At 39.6% G+C, this 17,946-nt stretch overlaps 1 protein-coding gene across 5 annotated transcripts in view; it reads right to left on the reverse strand.

Annotated features, from left to right (window-relative positions):
* CLOCK (clock circadian regulator) overlaps positions 1–17,812 on the reverse strand; it is a 68,032-nt gene extending 50,220 nt beyond the window's left edge. The window contains exons 1-3 of one of the 5 annotated variants that reach the window (XM_055710098.1): positions 17,640–17,812; positions 6,852–6,945; positions 3,277–3,364 (exon numbers count right to left, since the gene is read on the reverse strand). The gene's annotated coding sequence lies outside the window, so the exon portion shown is untranslated. Of the gene's footprint in view, positions 1–3,276; positions 3,365–6,851; positions 6,946–14,617; positions 14,635–16,721; positions 16,887–17,639 lie in introns of those variants that run through there. The other 4 variants (XM_055709934.1, XM_055709880.1, XM_005433606.4 and 1 more) reach the window with 4 other exon arrangements.
* Between the last annotated feature and the right edge of the window lie 134 nt (positions 17,813–17,946).

Genomic DNA, 17,946 nt, shown 5'->3' on the forward strand with positions numbered 1-17,946 from the left:
TTCAATGACCTAGGGTCTTGCTATTTAACACCAGTATTGAGGAATGGGATTCCAAAAGCTATCAATATTCACAGGAAGTCTTAAAACAAATATAAATTGTATGTTGAGGTCACATGCTAACAGGCTAATGAAAAAAGCTGTATTGTATTTAAGCATACATTAAGGCTTGAAACAGTTTAGTTGATGCCTAACACATTAACAAATATGCAAACAGAGAATGAAGCACACACTTCAACATAAAAGTGCAATATTCATAAGACAAGATTACTTAAAATTATGAGGACTCTTCATAAAGAAGAGTTACAATTTCTTTTGTACAACTTAATTTTTACTTACAATTTCCATGTTTTGACTCAACATTTTTCTTCATTTTAAATTGAGGCTTGCACCTTCCTCAATGAGGCCTCCTCCCAAAGTTGCTATATGAAGCATCTAAATACTAAATTTTGATTTTTACTTAATGCAATGTTTTTTTAGAATAGAATCAAATCATTCAGGTTGGAAAAGACCTTTAAGAGCAAATCCAACTGTCAACCCAGCACTGCCAAGTCCACCACTAAACCATGTCTCCAAGCACCACATCTACATGTCTTTTAAATTCCTCCAGGGGTGGTGACTCAATCACTCCCCTTAGCTAAAATGCCACATACACACGTGGCTGTAATAATCACTCTTTTAGAAAGGATTATACAAATTGAATGGAAAGATGCTTAAGCCTAGGAAAATAAGATATGCTAACTTTTATATGTTTATGCTAGTTAAAACATGAGGGGATAGACTGTATAAAACCAATTTAAATAATGTTGCAAATAACTGTTTGAAAAAAATAACTGGCTTTCTTTTTTATTCAAGTTCTCCAAAATGCTGCTGATACATGTGCTGCTACAAACTTAGATTTTTTTTTTTTGAAGGATTATATTGAAGGGTGGTTGTTTTAATGTCCCTATCAATAGGAATCTTACTTGAATCTTGGAAATTTTCTGGAAAAAATGCTGAAAGCTAAGGCCTAGATTCTGCAGAGACCTAATAAACAGGAAAGATAACCAAGTTTAGTCCTAATCATTGGCTTTGGCATGTGGGATGTTACACTAGCAGTAAGCATGCAAAATTACTGGAAATCTCTGAACTTCAAATTATATGGGACAGATAGGGAGAACTCTTGCAACTGTTACTTCAAGATACAGTGATTTAACACTGGCAACCAAATATTACTTAAAACTTTCAAAACCTTAACAACTACCATCTACAAAGTCAAACTGAGGAACTCAGTCTGGGCCAGGTCTATCTTGACTCAAGACAGCTCAGTGCAGAGAAAGATGGCAATAACTGGAAACATCGGTGAAGATCATCGCTTTTCCATTTTTTGTCTTGCTCCTACTTAATAATGTGCAAAAAAAACCAAAACACCAAGTGCAATAAAACACTGGACTTGGGGATTTTTCAATGCAGATGAGCAGCTCAAGCAAAATATTTGGGATGGGAAGTATACAAATTTTAGAATTCTATATAAAAATTATGAATTGAAAGAAATCAGAAGACTCCTGTTTGCAATGATTTAGGAATATAAGCACAGAAGTAAAACAGACTAAGCGATCAGAATTTCAAAAGGCAGTTATGATTTAATAATTTGATTCACTGTCACTTGTATTTATTTGTTTCCTTGACAGTTTGTATTAATAATAGTTGCAAAGAACATTCTGCCACTTTGAAAGCTGTAGATATTAGCACAGCTGGATTTGTAAAACAGATACATATCACAGATGTTCATTGCCCTCATCTACTAACCTAAAACCAAAGTGAAAAATTTTGGCTATGTCTCTATTAGCAAGTCATCTGCAATAGCAGAAATGGATCAGTACATCAAAGCAGCTGGTGCTGACACTCCCATGCTAGCTGTTCAAGAGGGTTTATCTTGGATCAGATTTCACCTGTTCTCCAGAAGCAAACGTCACCACCTCACAGGCCATTCAAAGTTTGCCAGGGATTTAATAACTGATTCAGACCTGCATGTTGCCAGTAGGGACAGAAGAGCACTTTGCACCTGCAGCAGAACTTTTTTAGAATAGAATTTCCCAGTTTTCTGGGAAACAAACGTAGTTTGAACACCCTGATCAAGTATGTGGTAAGGGGAGATAATCGAGAGATTTTATCCAAAACGGTATTAATGACACAAATCAAAACGCATACACTGGAATTACATCCTATCTTTCCAAACCAGACTAACCAAAATAGGTGTCATGTCCCAAAACAGAATACTTAAGGGTACTGAAAGACTCTAGAAAATTCATGTAAGCTTTTCTTTATAATGCCTCACCACAATAAAAAAAAAAAAAAAAAAAAAAAAAAAAAGAAAAAAGAGAGAAACATCATGGTACATGGCAATCTACCAGCTACCACAAAAAGCATTTATTTACCCTATGCCAGAATTCAGCAGAATACATAAAAATGGATATCCCTATCACTTTAGCTTCATTTCTCTTCTCCCCTTCTTTTGTTTCTTCACTCCATCTTTCACGTCCTCCCCGCCTTTAAATATTTCACCCCTTTTCTTATTTCCTCCTTATTTATTTCAGATTTTTTCTCCCTATTTATTTAATTCCCTCCTATTACCTGTGATATTAAATACAGCAAGAGAAAACTGAATATTCCAGCATCTCTGAACTTTAAGACAGAGCTGTCAGTGTTGTTTTTTCTTTAGAAATTCAGATGGTGCAGACTGAGACAGGCATGTATGGAAGCACCACCTCCATGATTTAACCTGCCCTAACTCAAAATTTAGAAGAGTTAAAGATGAACATGTGTTTGCTTCAATCATTCAAATTGATCTCTAAATCCAGTGCTAAGCAACTATGTGAACTGAGAAAAATCAGATTAATGACACAGGAATATTAGTCTACTGTAAGACTGAAATTAGCCCAGTTCTAAACGTCATCTCAGAGTACACCCACAGAAACACAGAACACCGAAATGCTAAGGGAAACCAATCAAGCAACTTATGTTATGGAAGAATTTCATTACAAAAACACTAGACAAAAATATATTTGGCACATACACAGCTTTTTACCTTAGGATTAAAGCCAGGAACATATTGCTTAATCTTTGCCTTCCCCCCCCCCCCCCCCCCCGCCTTTCTGAGCTATGTCATTTGTTTATATAATAATATAATCTTCTGGATTTTAGGTTAAATGCCAGTTTCTCTTAAGTCATAAACAGGATTTTGTCACACATGATTAACTCATTAGTTGCTTAGAATAATTAAAATATTCAGAGACTCACCTAGTTTCACTGACATTCAATATACAGTATCCAAGTAATTTTCCAGGAGGTTTTTGCAAATGAAAGAAGGGGCTTCACTCTGCATTTCCTAAAATTTAGATGAAAATCAGATTTCTTTAAAATGATTCCCAAAGAAAAATTGTTCTTTAAGAAAAACACAAAAACAAGCCACAAAATAACGCTATACAAAATTTCACATATACATGAATTGAAAAATTTAACTATAACGACAATCCTTTTAATTTCAGAAGCCTCCTTCTGCGTGGACCTGGGCTCAAAAGCAAAATCCAGTGTTTGTAAGTAATTCTGGTTTTAATAACAAAAAAAAAGTTAGCAACAATTTCACCACAACTTATTCCACTGATTTTTTTTAAAATCCTATGATGCAATTACATAATTTTAATATGAATTCAATACTACATTTTTAATCCATGAAAATCTAAGAAACAATAAATCATTCAATTTACTCCTATACTAAACACAGATTCCATCTTCCTGTAACTCATGAACACCAGATGCTCTTGGGTCACTTCAACACAAAAACCCCAAAATATTTGAAAAGGAAGTTCAGTGCAGTCCTATAATAAGCAAATGAGAGGGGTGGAAATATTAAGATCATCCTCCACAATATAAATTCTAGTTTCAGCAAAAGTGGAAATAGAAGTCTCCAGCCTGTCTTGTAAGTCTGTCTTCATTTCTTTCATAATTTGAATCTTTAGACAAACAGGGCACTGATTTCTCCCACGCAGCATCTCTCTCTCTCCTCTCTGCCTGGCCCAGGGCATACCTGTGTTTCGGTGAACTCTACCACTGCATGTCATTAATTTAAACCAACTCCTCTGATCCAAATGTAAAAACCTAGGGTAATCTCTTAGGCTTGCTCAGAAACAATCTCTCTTTTTCCCTTAAATCTCAGTTAGGATCCAAGAGACGATTTTCAGATCATTAGCTCTCCATACCCTATTTAACAAATTTTAATTTAATGAGCTTCAGTTTTTCTTCACTCTTACGGGCAGAGCAGCCCCAATGATTATGAGCAAAATAACCAACTGCTCTACAATACTATGTTTCCCATTCCTTGTGGATGGGTTCTGATTGTGCTGCTGCTATTCCTTACTCATTGCACTTCTACAGCAGGTGTATAAAAACAAATCTGAGTTAGAGAATAGTTTGACTTCACTGTTCTCCTGAGTAAATGTGTTTTTGCACAACTAGTGACATGGGCACGCTTCCAGAGAAGCACAAAGGCACTGCTGCAAGCACTCACACATGCACACAAGTCAGTGATAAAGGGTACAACTTTCAAATCTCTCTTCTATTTCTGCAAATCAGTGTCAAAAGTATTTTCTCTCTAGTTATTTGCTTTTCATGCTTCTACGAAAAACATTAAGAAAAAATATGTGTGGGAAAATGTTTTTATATAAGTAAATACAAAATTTCTGCAACTTAAGAACAGTTTTAAACTGAGGATTTTCAGCAAAAGTTAAAAAAAAAAAGCACTGAGGAATAAACCCAAAAGGACTAATGAAAACGTAAAGATGAAGGAAAACAGCCCACAGAGACACAAGCAGTAAAGAACACAGAACTACAACCTGGAAAACACAAATTCTTTATAAAACAAAGCAGGTCCTCGTGGTCTAAAATGGTTACTTGAAAAGCAACACCAAAGATATACAGCATATGTAAGTTTTCAGGCTGCTCAGAAAGAAGTCTTTTGTCACTTTTAACCACACAGTATGCACTGTTCAAAACAATATTTTACTATGATCTGTTCTGAGCACAAGAGCAGCAAAAAAGAAGAAAAATCAAATAATACAGAAAAGTTGAATCAAAAATGCACAACAGTTACGGAAATATATTACTGAAGCAGCATTTGAAGGACAGAATCAACAGCAGGTTGGGGACAGGGTTAAGGAAAAGCACAAGGAGTGCAAAGTGAGTCTCCTTACTCAGTGTTTGTACTTGACATTAAATGCAATGGAGGAGATTAGGCCTGTTTACTTCTCACAGTCCAGCTAGAACATGCTCAGTAGCTCTGTCTGGTTATGACTAAAAGGATTTGGAATATATCTACCTCATCCGATTTGGATAGATGAAATGGATTTAGACAAATCATTGAACTGGTACAAGCCGTATTTCCAGAATTCTATCATGCCGCCTAATGCAAGAGTTTGGGATGGAACAAAAAAAAATAAATAGCCTGATAGTGCTGTGTAACAGTTTAGGTTTTCTCCTAAAATGAGTGCTTGCTCTAACATACGCAGGTGCTTCATCTTTTCAGTGGTAAGATTTGCACTGCATTTTGAATCAAGAGAACAGTACGTTCCTCCCCCTCATCTCATTCTCAGATGCAGGCTGACTTTTGATATAGTTTTAGCTGTAGCAGATACATAATGCAAAGAATTACTGCTCAATAAGTCTTGCTAACTACAAACAACTAAAACCAGGGTCTTAGAATAGAAAGTGTCAAGCATCATTAACTACAAGCACTGCTACCTGGAACTCCATTCACGACCAAACTTCATGCATGACCAAACATCTCCAATGCACGATAAACCATTAGGAATACAGAAAGGCTTTCTGCCAGCAAGACAAAATAATCCAGTTTCAGCAAGATGGGCACAATGTCAGATCTACTTAAATAGGTCAGTTTCTCAGGTTTTTCTGACTCAGTCAAAAAATGAGAACATCTGAAAAAAATTAACAATAACATCTACATAGAAAGAAAAAGCACATAAACACATACATGGAGGCTACAGAGTGCCATGGCTGTGATACTCATGATATGTCAAATCAAAACCCCTCAGCCACTCATGAGGTGAACCTTAAACAAAGTACCCTGCCTGTTTTCTGCTTCTCTGTGTGACCATGGATGTGCAAAGCAATCAGTAACGTTACTACAAGGTAAGAAATGAATGACTCTTGCAAAGATGGAATTGTGCATCTCCCGGTCCATCTTCAGCTGGATAGTACATGGTATCCAATCAAGGAAGAGGGGAGATACAATGTTTTCACAAGTAAAACTACATGTGAACAGGAATACTGTTACTTGAGCCTATTAAGATGCATTCTGTTGCTTTCTGTATATTCTTACATTAATGGGGTATTAAGCCCATCTCCACTTTAACAAAAGCATCTGTAAAAAAAACACAAAACAAAACAAAAAAAGAAACCCACATCCAAAAAAGCTGTAAGCATGGCAATACATATGCTCATTCACTGCAACACATCCCTAGGAGAGATATTAATTCAGTCTCCAGAAACCACAGGGCCACATTAGCACACTTCACTGCTGTGGACAGTGCCATCATGGGGTTGGTTTTTTTGGTTTTTTTCTTCTAGTTTCCAAGGCAGCTTAGGTACAGTTAGTTCAATTGTTTCATTCCATGCTCCAGTGTACAGGATGAAAGCTTATTAAAAGCTTATTTGAAGTTTATTCTTGGCCCCACATGACATTAATTTCAATCTCAAATTGAAATGGAACGTCTACCTTGCCTGAGGTTGAATAAGAGACACCTCTGTTTAAAGCATTACTGTCCTAGTAGCAACAAAATCTAAATACTGACTTAAATTACCTAGAAATGCATTGCGCCTTGGTAGAGTGGGTGGATAGCGTTAGTAGTCCAAATGTGATGTCATCTGAGCAAAAGTCTTCTTTGGCACAGTCTTCTGAAAAACAACAACAAAAAAACCCCCACAGTTTTATAAAGATGAACCCATTCAAAACAACATTTAGAGGTGAGCCCTTGATTGCTGCTCTGTTTTCTCTCCTGTCATTTCAGTCACTTTATTACCATCCCTGAACTGTCCACAATTTCATTTTCCAATTCCTCTATTCAACATGATGAAGTAAATACACATGAAGAAGTTGAAAATCAACCATATACCACCTTTTACGTAGCTGTGGCTCTGCCTGAAATCCAAATCTGCGAGACAAATGCAACAGCCTAACGGTTGACATTAAAGTTACAGTTCTAACACTGTCTACAAAATATTAATACTACAATTACTATATTAAAATTGCTTTGGGGTGTGTTATGACCTTGCAATAATACAACATGCAAATTTCTGGACAGTAAATACATCAGTCTTAACTCTGTGTGTATTACGGTTCAAACACAGACACAACTTTAGAAATCTACCTCAGAACATAGTGTAAAACTCTCGCAGAACAACAGCGTCAGAAAGACTCAACCATCTTCCTCTCACTAATGAAAAACTAATTCCAGTAAGCTGTACTGAGCAGAAGCTAACTAAGCAATAGAGATTTCTAGACACACCCTACTTATTACACAAGGAAATAGCTTCCAATCTACTACACAAATTCTGTATTCCTACATACAGTGCTGTCTTTTAAATACACATGCACCAATTTGGTAATATAATCTCACTGACTACAATCCTGCTGGGAAAACTACTGCTATTTATCACTATTGATGTTTTCTATCCAGCACTCCCATGTGGCAAAGTACATCCTTGAAGGTATACACAAATCTATTTCCTTCCATCATATGCAAAGACAGGCAGATTTCTTTGACGTAAGATAACAAAACCCAGGAACTTCAAATCCCCTGTTCTTTACCACCTTGTCCCCCAGTACATACAACACAGAAAGAAGGCGGCGTCAAGCTGGGGAAGAAGGTGGGTAATGTTTGAAGGTGGTCTACCGGACAAGCCTAATAGGGAAAGAGAAGTAGACCATTACAACCTACCTCTCTTATTTACTTTCTATACAATACAATGAAATATTCTGATGTTAGAAACCAGTTTTGAATCAAATACCAGTATATAGATAAGAAATGGCAAACTATACTCTGTGGGGCAAGACAAGCATCTAGATGCCATTTTAAAGGACAATCTATACAATTTTGTAAGAGATTATTTTTAGTTTCTTACGCCAGCAATACAAACATTAACATTACTCAATATAAATCAGCCATAAATTTGTTCAAATTGTCTATATAAAGGTAGTACCAGTTTAACTGAAGTAACTTTGAAAAGCAATTTCAGTTATTTAATGAAAAAAAATCGTGATCCTTTTGACTGAAAGTGGTAGTGCTTCAATTGTCTTTGATGTTCAAAGTTTCTATAGCTCCATGTCAGTTACACTGAAACTCACAAAAAGTCCTCCAGCTTACACAAAAACTGCGTGTAATAGAAGGTAGTGACAGAGCAACATGAATGCTCAACACTGAATTTTCAGGCACAGCTGCCTGTTGTTTTGCCACTCACTTTAAAAGTGAGTCAGAGACAGCTACACTTCTTAAGGGGTTAAAAAAACCTCTTAGCACTAGAATTTGTGTCCTGACTCACCTGCAAAACCAATCAAACCAGCACAATCTCAAGTCCTTTTCCTGTCTCATCTTTTTGTTCATAAAAGCCAAACCACTCAACATAATTTTTAAGTTTCTATGTTTTCCTGCCCCATTTCCTAACACCTTCTAGTTACTCTTCGTCTTGATTCAGACTACTCTTCTGATTTTACTATGCCTTCCAGAGCCTGCAAAACAAACCATTTCCCTTCTTTTCCTTCAAATCCTTGTACTATTCAGGCTTGCTTTATGCTGTCTTTTGCTTCTATATTCTCATCTTTCTCCCTGCTGATCTACCTTACTCTGTTTAATTCACTCACTATGACTCACTTATTCATTTGAACCCTTGTCCTCCCCTTTCTGAGGTCATTCTCCTCATTTTCTATGTCAGTGAAATTCAGATCACAAGCTCTTCAAGGCTGGAATGGTATCTTATTATCTATGAAACATCATGAAAAGCTTTAGTGCAGCACAAGATGTTTAAGTAATGCTTATGAGTTGGAAAAACATTTTGAAAAAACCCTGAAATACAGTATTTGAAAAAAAAAAAAGAATTTTTTTCAGAAAACATTGTAAGCAAAATTGCCAAGATTACCATTGGAAGTACCATACTAATTCCACACTCTAGTTTTGTCCTCAACCACACAACTGCTAGTAGTAGCTTGATTACATATAAGGAATGTTGCTGCTGTGGGTGGCAAGAAAAACTTTATTAAATCACATTACTACATTAAAATTGACAGTGAGGAAAGTGTATGTGTGTGTGTGTGTGAGAATCTGCATTCCTATTCTGACAGTTCTTGGAAGCTGTGATTCATGCTGCTACTTGCTTTCTACTCATAGTCAGAGGAAAATCTGGTTTCCTTTTGACTATTTGTTACTATGAAAACTACTTTAAAATAAGCACAAGCCAAAGTCACCTAACTATTCTGCAGTCCAGATATTTTAAAACTGAAGTATTTTAATACTCAGAATTAATGAATTAAAATTTGTGAGTACTATAAAATTTGTGAAGATTGTATTGGTTATGGAAGGCTTGAAAAGTATATTTGACACTATTGAGCAGGGAATTCTCCAGAAAACAAAGGAGCAAGCTAATGAAGTTTTCTTTTCTTTTACCATTACTAAGTCTATGAGAAATTTCTCTAAACCTATCAGCAGCACACACTACAATTCTCCACCAAGACTTGGTAAAAATTGTACAAATTCAACATAACGAGGTAAAGTTCAGTCTACTGTTTATCATGATTCATAGGTAACGCAAATATATGCTAGATGGGAAAGAACCAGAGAAACGTCCTTCTAGACACAAGTCCAGCTCCTTCTGCTTTTCAACTAACAACTCCAGATGAGCTATTCTACTATATACATCATATCCAACTAAAAGAAGAATGGGTTTACAGGAAATCCCATTTGGGAGGTACTACCTTTTGTTATTACGCTGAAAGAAAAATCCTATTTTTTGGCTATTAATGGACATATTTCATACAATACCTGGTACAAACAGCAATTTCAGACAGCACCCTTCCAGTTTTATCTCTCCACTATTAAAAGCACTTACTTGCGATGGCCTTTAAATGAAAAAGTCCAATTTCTTAGGCTCAGGTTATACTTTCTTTTCCTCTTTACTACTGAAAGTGAGGTCTAAGTTCTAGTCTTGTCAAAGAAAAGCACATAAAAACCATTTCCCCCCTGAAACAATGGGAAAATAGTAATTTAATCACAGCTTAAAGCTATTATAAATTCAGAAAGACCAAACTGAGTCAGGCAACCCTCCAGTCAATGAAACACTATCATGTAATTCTGATCAGGACAATAATTGCCTGGTTAAGGGTCAAAATATCTTTTAGCAGCTTATCAACAAGCGAGCTCTTCAGCAGGCAGTAAAGCACAATCCTGATAGCACTATTCCCCTTTCCCCCACCCTCCGAAGCCAGTTCCTGCCACATCATCCCTCTGACACAGCACGATATTCTCAGTCCCTGTAGCCCCTTCCAAAACACCCCAGTGTTCTGCCTGTCTCCTCAAGCCCCACTGGCACAACCACCCCCTGTTCTCCTACCCAACACAGACCCAGCACGTGCTGGAAAAAAAAACAGGTCAGTGCCAAACTGGCATTGTATTCTCTCCCTCTCTCTGGGTGTGTGTGTGGGGGTGTGTGTGTAGTGACACATTTCTCTCTACCCAGCTTGCCTATTTTCCCAAAACCTGAGGGAACATTACTCTTTGAGATTTCTATCCCTCCTACAAACATGGTTGCAATTGGTCAATGACTTCAAAAGCAATCGGTGAATACATACGGAAAGGATGAGAGAAAACAAGGAAAAAGCATAAATCACGTTTTCTTAGGGAATCAGGCTTAAGGAAAAAAGGCAACTCCCTACAGCTTTTTAACGGAGAAAATTTCTTGATTGTTTACTGAGCCAAAGGAAATACACAGATTTTGGCAAAACATTTTCCAATTTCTCTGACAGTTTACAACTTCATGCCTAGGTTTCCAATATACCTTTAGAGGACTAAGGACTGCTCCATGTAACAAGGCAGTTTTTCCCCTAATATATCTTGAAGCTTTCAGATGACTGATGAAAATCCAAACCTTTGGCATTTCTCTACCCTGATTCATCTGAAAAACTACAAACTTCTACCTTACCACAACAGTAGAAGTTTACCCTCTCAGAATTCACAACCACCTCCTCACCAGCAGCCATCAAACTGATGGAATATTATTCTATCAGGGTGCACGTCAGTGACAGCCACAACTCAAAATACAAGAGCCAATCTCTGATATTACATTAAATATGCAATGAAATAGCCACCAAACATCAAATGCTCTTAAATGCCAGAAACTAATATTTACTATGTCATTAAAAACTTTAGTCAAATGTAAAAATGGTGATTTATGTTTTATTTACAACAGCACCAGCATTTTCAGAATTGGAAATATAAAATTAGCTATATTAATACAATTTGAGTGGTTTTTTTTATTAGGTAGCTTAACACATCACATTCTCTAAGATAATAATTTAGTAAGTAAAAATACGTCTTTCTTCAAGATTTGTAACGTACATGCTAGGAAATTCACACATTAACCTCTTCCCTCCTACAAGAGCCACTTTTAACAGGCCAGCCTGCCTCCTGTATGTTCACAAATACTTGCTCCGATGGTATTTAAAAGAAAATGCTGGAACTTTCTGGGTATCTACCAGCTCAGCAGATTATGAGATGCTTATGGGATCTGAGACCATCCTTCTGCAAGCAACTGAGCAATACACTCACAAACTTGTGGAGCTGAACCTAAAAACTCTTGTAGATTATGTTGTTAGCAATACTATACCATACTACAAAGCACTTAAAATTCAGACATCCTGCTGAATGATCAGCCCATTCCCAGATACTCCTTCCCTTCTAAGTGTCCCACAACAACATCACTACCACATCATGAGTTACTAATTAAGTTCTCCTGCCTGCTCTGGCTGTAATAGGCAATACTATCCTAAAGTATAGCCTTCACTAGAAGAGACTATCAGCAGGGCACAAAAAGAGAATTTCATACAACGGGATCCGCAATTCTAAAGCACTAAAGCCAGGGAGAGTTGCATCACTCAGCAAGACTTCTGAAAAAGTTAGTAGAGATGCAAACCATAACAGTAACGAGTGAACACAATTATTATGCCTTCACCTGTTTCTGAAGGCCTAGGACACAGGTATGATTAGTACTCACAATCCTGGTCCTCGTCCTTGATGTATATAGGTAAGCTCTTCCCATAAAACAGGAGTAATATATTCCCTTTAATATGCGAGCAGGAGGAAAAAGATGTGCGCTCATTTTGCCCAGCAGCACAGGGTTACAGCACAGTAACCTGGAACAGAGAAATCTGAAAGCCAGCCTCTACTCTGCCAGAAGGGGTTCAAACCATAATCTCTCAGCAGAATCCATGCTGCACTAGGAAGATGAATGAACTCATAACTTCTCATTTCAGTGGCAATCTTCAGAACATGGAAGAAAAAATAAAAAGCAAAGCTTTGCTGGACAGGGCGGAACCAGCAGTGTGCCTGCCTGTCTACAGAGAAGGGCACCCAAACAAGAGGACAAGTGCTGGTTTCCAGCTCCTAATGGCATTTAAAATTTTAAATGCAATAAAATACAAAATAGGTTACGGAGCATAGGCCAGAAACACAGGTACTCAATTCCTTTTTCTCCAAAAAAATAACTGGTCTAGTATCTCTCTTTGGCCCAATTAGACTTTAATCATCTTGTACGCAAGGAAAAATGGATTTTTAGGGTTTGGGGTTTTGCTGATTTGTTGTTTGCTTTTGTGGTTTTTTTTAAAGAAGCCATCAATAAAACCTCTTCCTCCTCACCTCTTTTGTGTTTCTGAACAAAAGGGATAGTCACCACAGGGTTTTGGTCCGAGTCCAGTCCCATAGGCGTGCCCAAGGCGTGGTTTGAACATGCCTTTGGACAAATGAATGCCTAATTTACAGCTTGCCTAATTTATGAATAGTAAACAGGTTTAGATGCCAAGATGCTCAGTTGCGACAAGATTATGGAAGAGCTCAGTGAGAACAAAACTTCAAGGTGTTTAGAAAACTTTACTAGTGAAAACCTAGGAGATCCATAAAATTTAAACAACATGTGGCTACAATTTTATTTGGGGCTAGACACCCAAAATTCATCTAAAACATAGTTTTGACTCCTCTATATTATTTTATGGATCTGGCCATACACCAAACTAACATACATCAAAAACTTCTGAGAGGAGAACAAGGCCACACATACTTGTTTTTAAATTCACTTTGAATGGAGCTGTCTTACTGCAGGAACAATTTTCTTCTGTTTTAACATAAGGATAATAGCCTAGTGCCATTTCTCTTGTGGTACCAGGCTGTCATTATGGGTAAAATGATATAAACTGCAAAACTGAAGCTTTCTCACATACGCTGAGATTATTAAACACACAGTTTTAAGGACAAAGCACTGAAGTAGCCATCTTAATGCCTAACTTGACTACATTTTTATCACGAAGATGAGGAATGCCCATCGTATCTACTAAGCTTCATAAGCTTCACCCTCTAAATATAAGTCTTTATCGGTCTTGAATTTTGTGGGTATATCTAATTTTTAAGGATCTATATTAAATAAAATATTAATACTATTAATGATGATTTTATAATATACTCAGCAATGCTCCTCAGATCATCAGTGCAGAGTAAGAAAACTAATTCAGTGATTTTAATGACAAAATGTAACAACTGGAAAGAGTCCAAAGTTATAACGCTGAAGTGTTGAAAGAATCTGAGAAGCCTTGTTGCTTCCACATAATACTAAATATGACAAATGCAGAGCACCGAAACTTTTTACATATATGATTATATATTCTGAAAGCGGCTATAATTAAGAATTTATATTATACACAAACAGTATGGTAAGAGAATATTAAGACTATAAAATTAAACACTCAGGCATGAGGTATGCCAAAATTAAAGTGGCTTTTGCATTACAAAGTAATTTTGTGGCAACAGTAAGGGCTGAGAATTCCATCCTTCAGGGCAGCACACAGCTGCATTAACCATGAGTCTCCTTCCTCTTCTCTGATTTTGCGTTTCACATCTTTAACTCCTGCAGCAAATGAATGGGGGAAATGTCCAACAAACAGTTTCAAATTATTACAGATCCCCATTAACTGAATTAACAAAACAACCAACTGCAGCAGTAAACTGTTTTCCCCAGGTGGATCACCCACAGAAGCGAGTGAGATATCCTCCCAACTGATACGGCCAAATTTGCTTGTGCCAAAGTTACATTTCAGACACTGGAATCTTTCATTTCAGACTCTGTTACATGACTGAAGGTGTGCTTCCTACACCTCTTTGTATTCTGAAAGATCACTAAATTCAAAATACTAATACCAATACTACTAATAATAATTCAGTATTAGTAGAAGATCAGAGAGACAGCTGAATGGTTTGGCCACTGTCTGTCTGTAGTCCCACTGATTATTTTTTTTCCCCTCCAGAGATAAATTTACCTTAGAACAGCTACTGCTCTCCCAGCAGCCTGTTGACTCTCTCCTGTTCCTGCCTCCCCTACAGCAGTGCCAGTACAGCTTTCTACAGGGTGAACCAACTCAAAATACTTTGCAAAACAAGTAAATAGAAGGTAAGAATGGCAGAAACAGCTACTATTGTCTTTGCTACACAACCAACTACTAATACCACCTAACCTTGGAAACATCTCTAGGTCTGCTTTATCATCTGGCCTTTACAATTTCTAGCATTCATATGGAAACTAGTACTTTAGAAATACTGAAACATTAAAATGTATTTTTCCTTACTTCAAACATCTACCAAAGTCTTTTCCTCAAGAAAAACTAACTCATTACAATATGATAAAAAGGAAGGCACCTTAGCTGTAATTCCATTTCTTCCTGATTATAGTGTGTTTTGTATTAAAAACTGTATTAGGGTACTGATTTTCTATTGTAAGAGGAGAACTATTCATAGTTTTCAATCTACAAAATTAGGCTGAAGCTGTGAGGCTTCAGACAGCAAACTACACATATCTCCTGAAGGGGTGCACAGCTAAGAAGGGAGCTGTTTTCAAAGATGAAATTACCTAGAGAAGCAAACTGCATTTTTGATTCACAACTATTTTCAACACAAGTCTATAATTTGTAGTAAAAATTTCACAACTTTTCAAACTGATATAGAACATTTCATACAAAGAACACATGGGGAATGTGGGGGTCTGTATCTGTACTACTACAACTTTCTGCACAGATTTAGAATAGGGGCAAAAACATAGCCAAAGCTGAAAGCTCTTGAAAGCAGCAATTTCCTTGGCAAGACCAATCCATCCACGAAGATTCATGACTTCAGTGAAATTCTATACTAACAAGATAATTACCCGATACTATAAATTAAACTTAAAATAATTACCATTCATTTTTTAAATTACGGAGTACAAAAAGAGTAAAATTAGCTACAATACAGTTTATGGGGTCCTTAGTGCATTAATAAAGAAAACATTCTCTGTTTCCTCACATCCTTTTATTTTACCTATGTGTATTAAACTTTCCTATGTAAGAACATGAAGCGGAAGAAATAAAAAACAAGACATGGCTGAATGACATCTTAAGCTATTAAATATCAACCCAGGAGTTATTTTTTTCCTGTTTGGACTGTTTCTTAAGAGGTAACTCTTGCCTTACCAACAGAATTCTCAGATGTTAAAAACGCTAGCATTCACATTCAAGTAAAAAAACCCTACCCCAAATACGTAATGTTTGGTAATCTGAAAGCAGTCTCTGTAACACATTTGAGAAAGTATCTTAAATGGACATGTATGCAAATCAATAGTTTATTAAGAAAAAAAATGCAGTTACTTGTCCTGTCAAGCAGAATTTCTCTATTACAACAGTCAAATCCTGTCTAATTTCAAATAATGGCCCAAACCCCACAGATAAGTATAGACAAAATCAATTTTATTTTATTCCTGTAAGACTGAACAGTGTGAAACAAAACTAACTGCTCATACTGAACTTTGCCAGGTGTATTTCTCAAGTACTTCTTCCATTAGAGTATTTGCTTAAACAATCCTCTTGCCTTCTGGCACACCTGTCACCCGGAGAAATGATCTGGGTTAAATATAACTGCATTTAAAAAAAGAAAAAAAAAAAAAAAAAAAAAAAAGGTAGTTAATTTTAACCTGGATCATTTCCCCAACTCGATTACGGGACAGGGTTCCACGAACCGTTGTGCCGGTGCAGCTGAGGGGGGCAGCAGAGGTGCGAGCTGGGTGCAACACTGCCCCCGAAAGCACCGCCTGTCAAGCCATGTAATAAAATAAAAGGGAAAAAAACAATAAAAAAAATACTTTAAGTATTCAGAGGATCATGCTCTACGATCAGCCTCTCCATGCCACTTCATACCCCAGCCAGAGCTGTATCTTTCTTTGTGCCTTAGTAGGTCAACTTTTAACACAAACATGAACACAACGGCCTTATAAAAATACCTTGCTACAAATACATTTGATTAGTACACGGCCACTCTTCCTCATGAAAAATACATTTCAAATCCAGGCCTGAAGTACCAGGAATTTGAAAGTGAAGCCAACCGAGAATCCGAATCTACCTTAACAGAAAGACAAAACCGAAGTGCCACGGATTTCCAGCCCCTCGCTCGTCATATTTCACACACGGAGTGTCTGACACACTGATCCCAAGGATGCACGTAAGCCGGGAGAGGACCGGGAGCTACTGAGAAATCCTTCCATTTAACAGCATGAACCCGCTGCAGGCACGGCAATAAAGTTATCGGAGCGAAAAACATAATCCAGCGTGGTGCGTACTGAGCCCCGCAGCGCCAGCCCACCTGCCGCAGCGGCACTCGGCGCCGCCGGAGGCCCCGCACCGCCGTCCCGCCGCAGGGAGGGCCCGGGCCCGCACCCGCCGCCGCGGTCCCTCGGCGGCCGCCCGCCCGGTAAACACCCTCCCCGCTCACCGCGCTGCACGGAGCAGCTCCCCCGCACGTGGGGCAGCGGGGCCGGGCGAGCCCCTCCGGCACCCGCTAGACGAGCCGCCCCACGGAGGGGAGCGACGGACGTGCCCCGGGGGGAGGCGCCGCCCGCGGCTCTGCCCGCCCCACCGCCGAGGGGCCGGGGACTCGGCTCGGCTCGGCACGGCTCGGCCCGGCGGCGGGGGATGCCAGGGAGCAGCCCGGGCGGCGGGGGCGGGAGCGGCCCGGGCGGGCGCAGGGCCAGGCGGGCAGGACTCCAAACGTGCCCGGGAGTTGTGACAGGAGCAAAGTGGGTCACCGGGCCTAGCGGGTGCCCCGCGAGCGCCCCCCGTCTCCGGCGGCGGCCGCCCCGGCCCGCGCCCTGCCCAAGGGCAGCCGCTGCCCTCCCCGCGGGCCGCCGCTGCCCCGGCGGCGGGGGACCCGCCAGCGCTGTCAAACTTCAACGGCCCCGCGCCGCGGCGTCCCCCGCCTTCCCCCCCCGCCGCAGCCGGGCCCGGCGGAGCCGCCCGCCCCGCCCCGCGGCGCTCTCCTTACCCGGCCGCGCGCGGCCGCTGCCCGCCCGACCTCTCCCGGCGAAAGCCGCTCCCTGCGCGCTGCCCCGAGCCCGCCGCCGGCACAGAGCCTCCTCCAGCGGCAGCGCCAGCAGCCGGGCCCGGGAGTCCCCCGCCACCGCGCCTGCGCCGCCGAGCCCACCGCCGGCAGCCGCGGCGCCTCGCGCCACCGCGCGTGCGCCGAGGCGCACTGCAAGCCGGAGCGCCCCGGCCCGCGCGCGGGGCCCCGCCAGGGCGCAGGCGCGGCGCGGCGGCGGCGGGCGGAGAGGCGAGCCCGGGCCCGCCGCCTG

The sequence above is a fragment of the Falco cherrug genome, chromosome 1, assembly GCF_023634085.1.
Source record: "Falco cherrug isolate bFalChe1 chromosome 1, bFalChe1.pri, whole genome shotgun sequence".
Classification (NCBI taxonomy): domain Eukaryota; kingdom Metazoa; phylum Chordata; class Aves; order Falconiformes; family Falconidae; genus Falco; species Falco cherrug.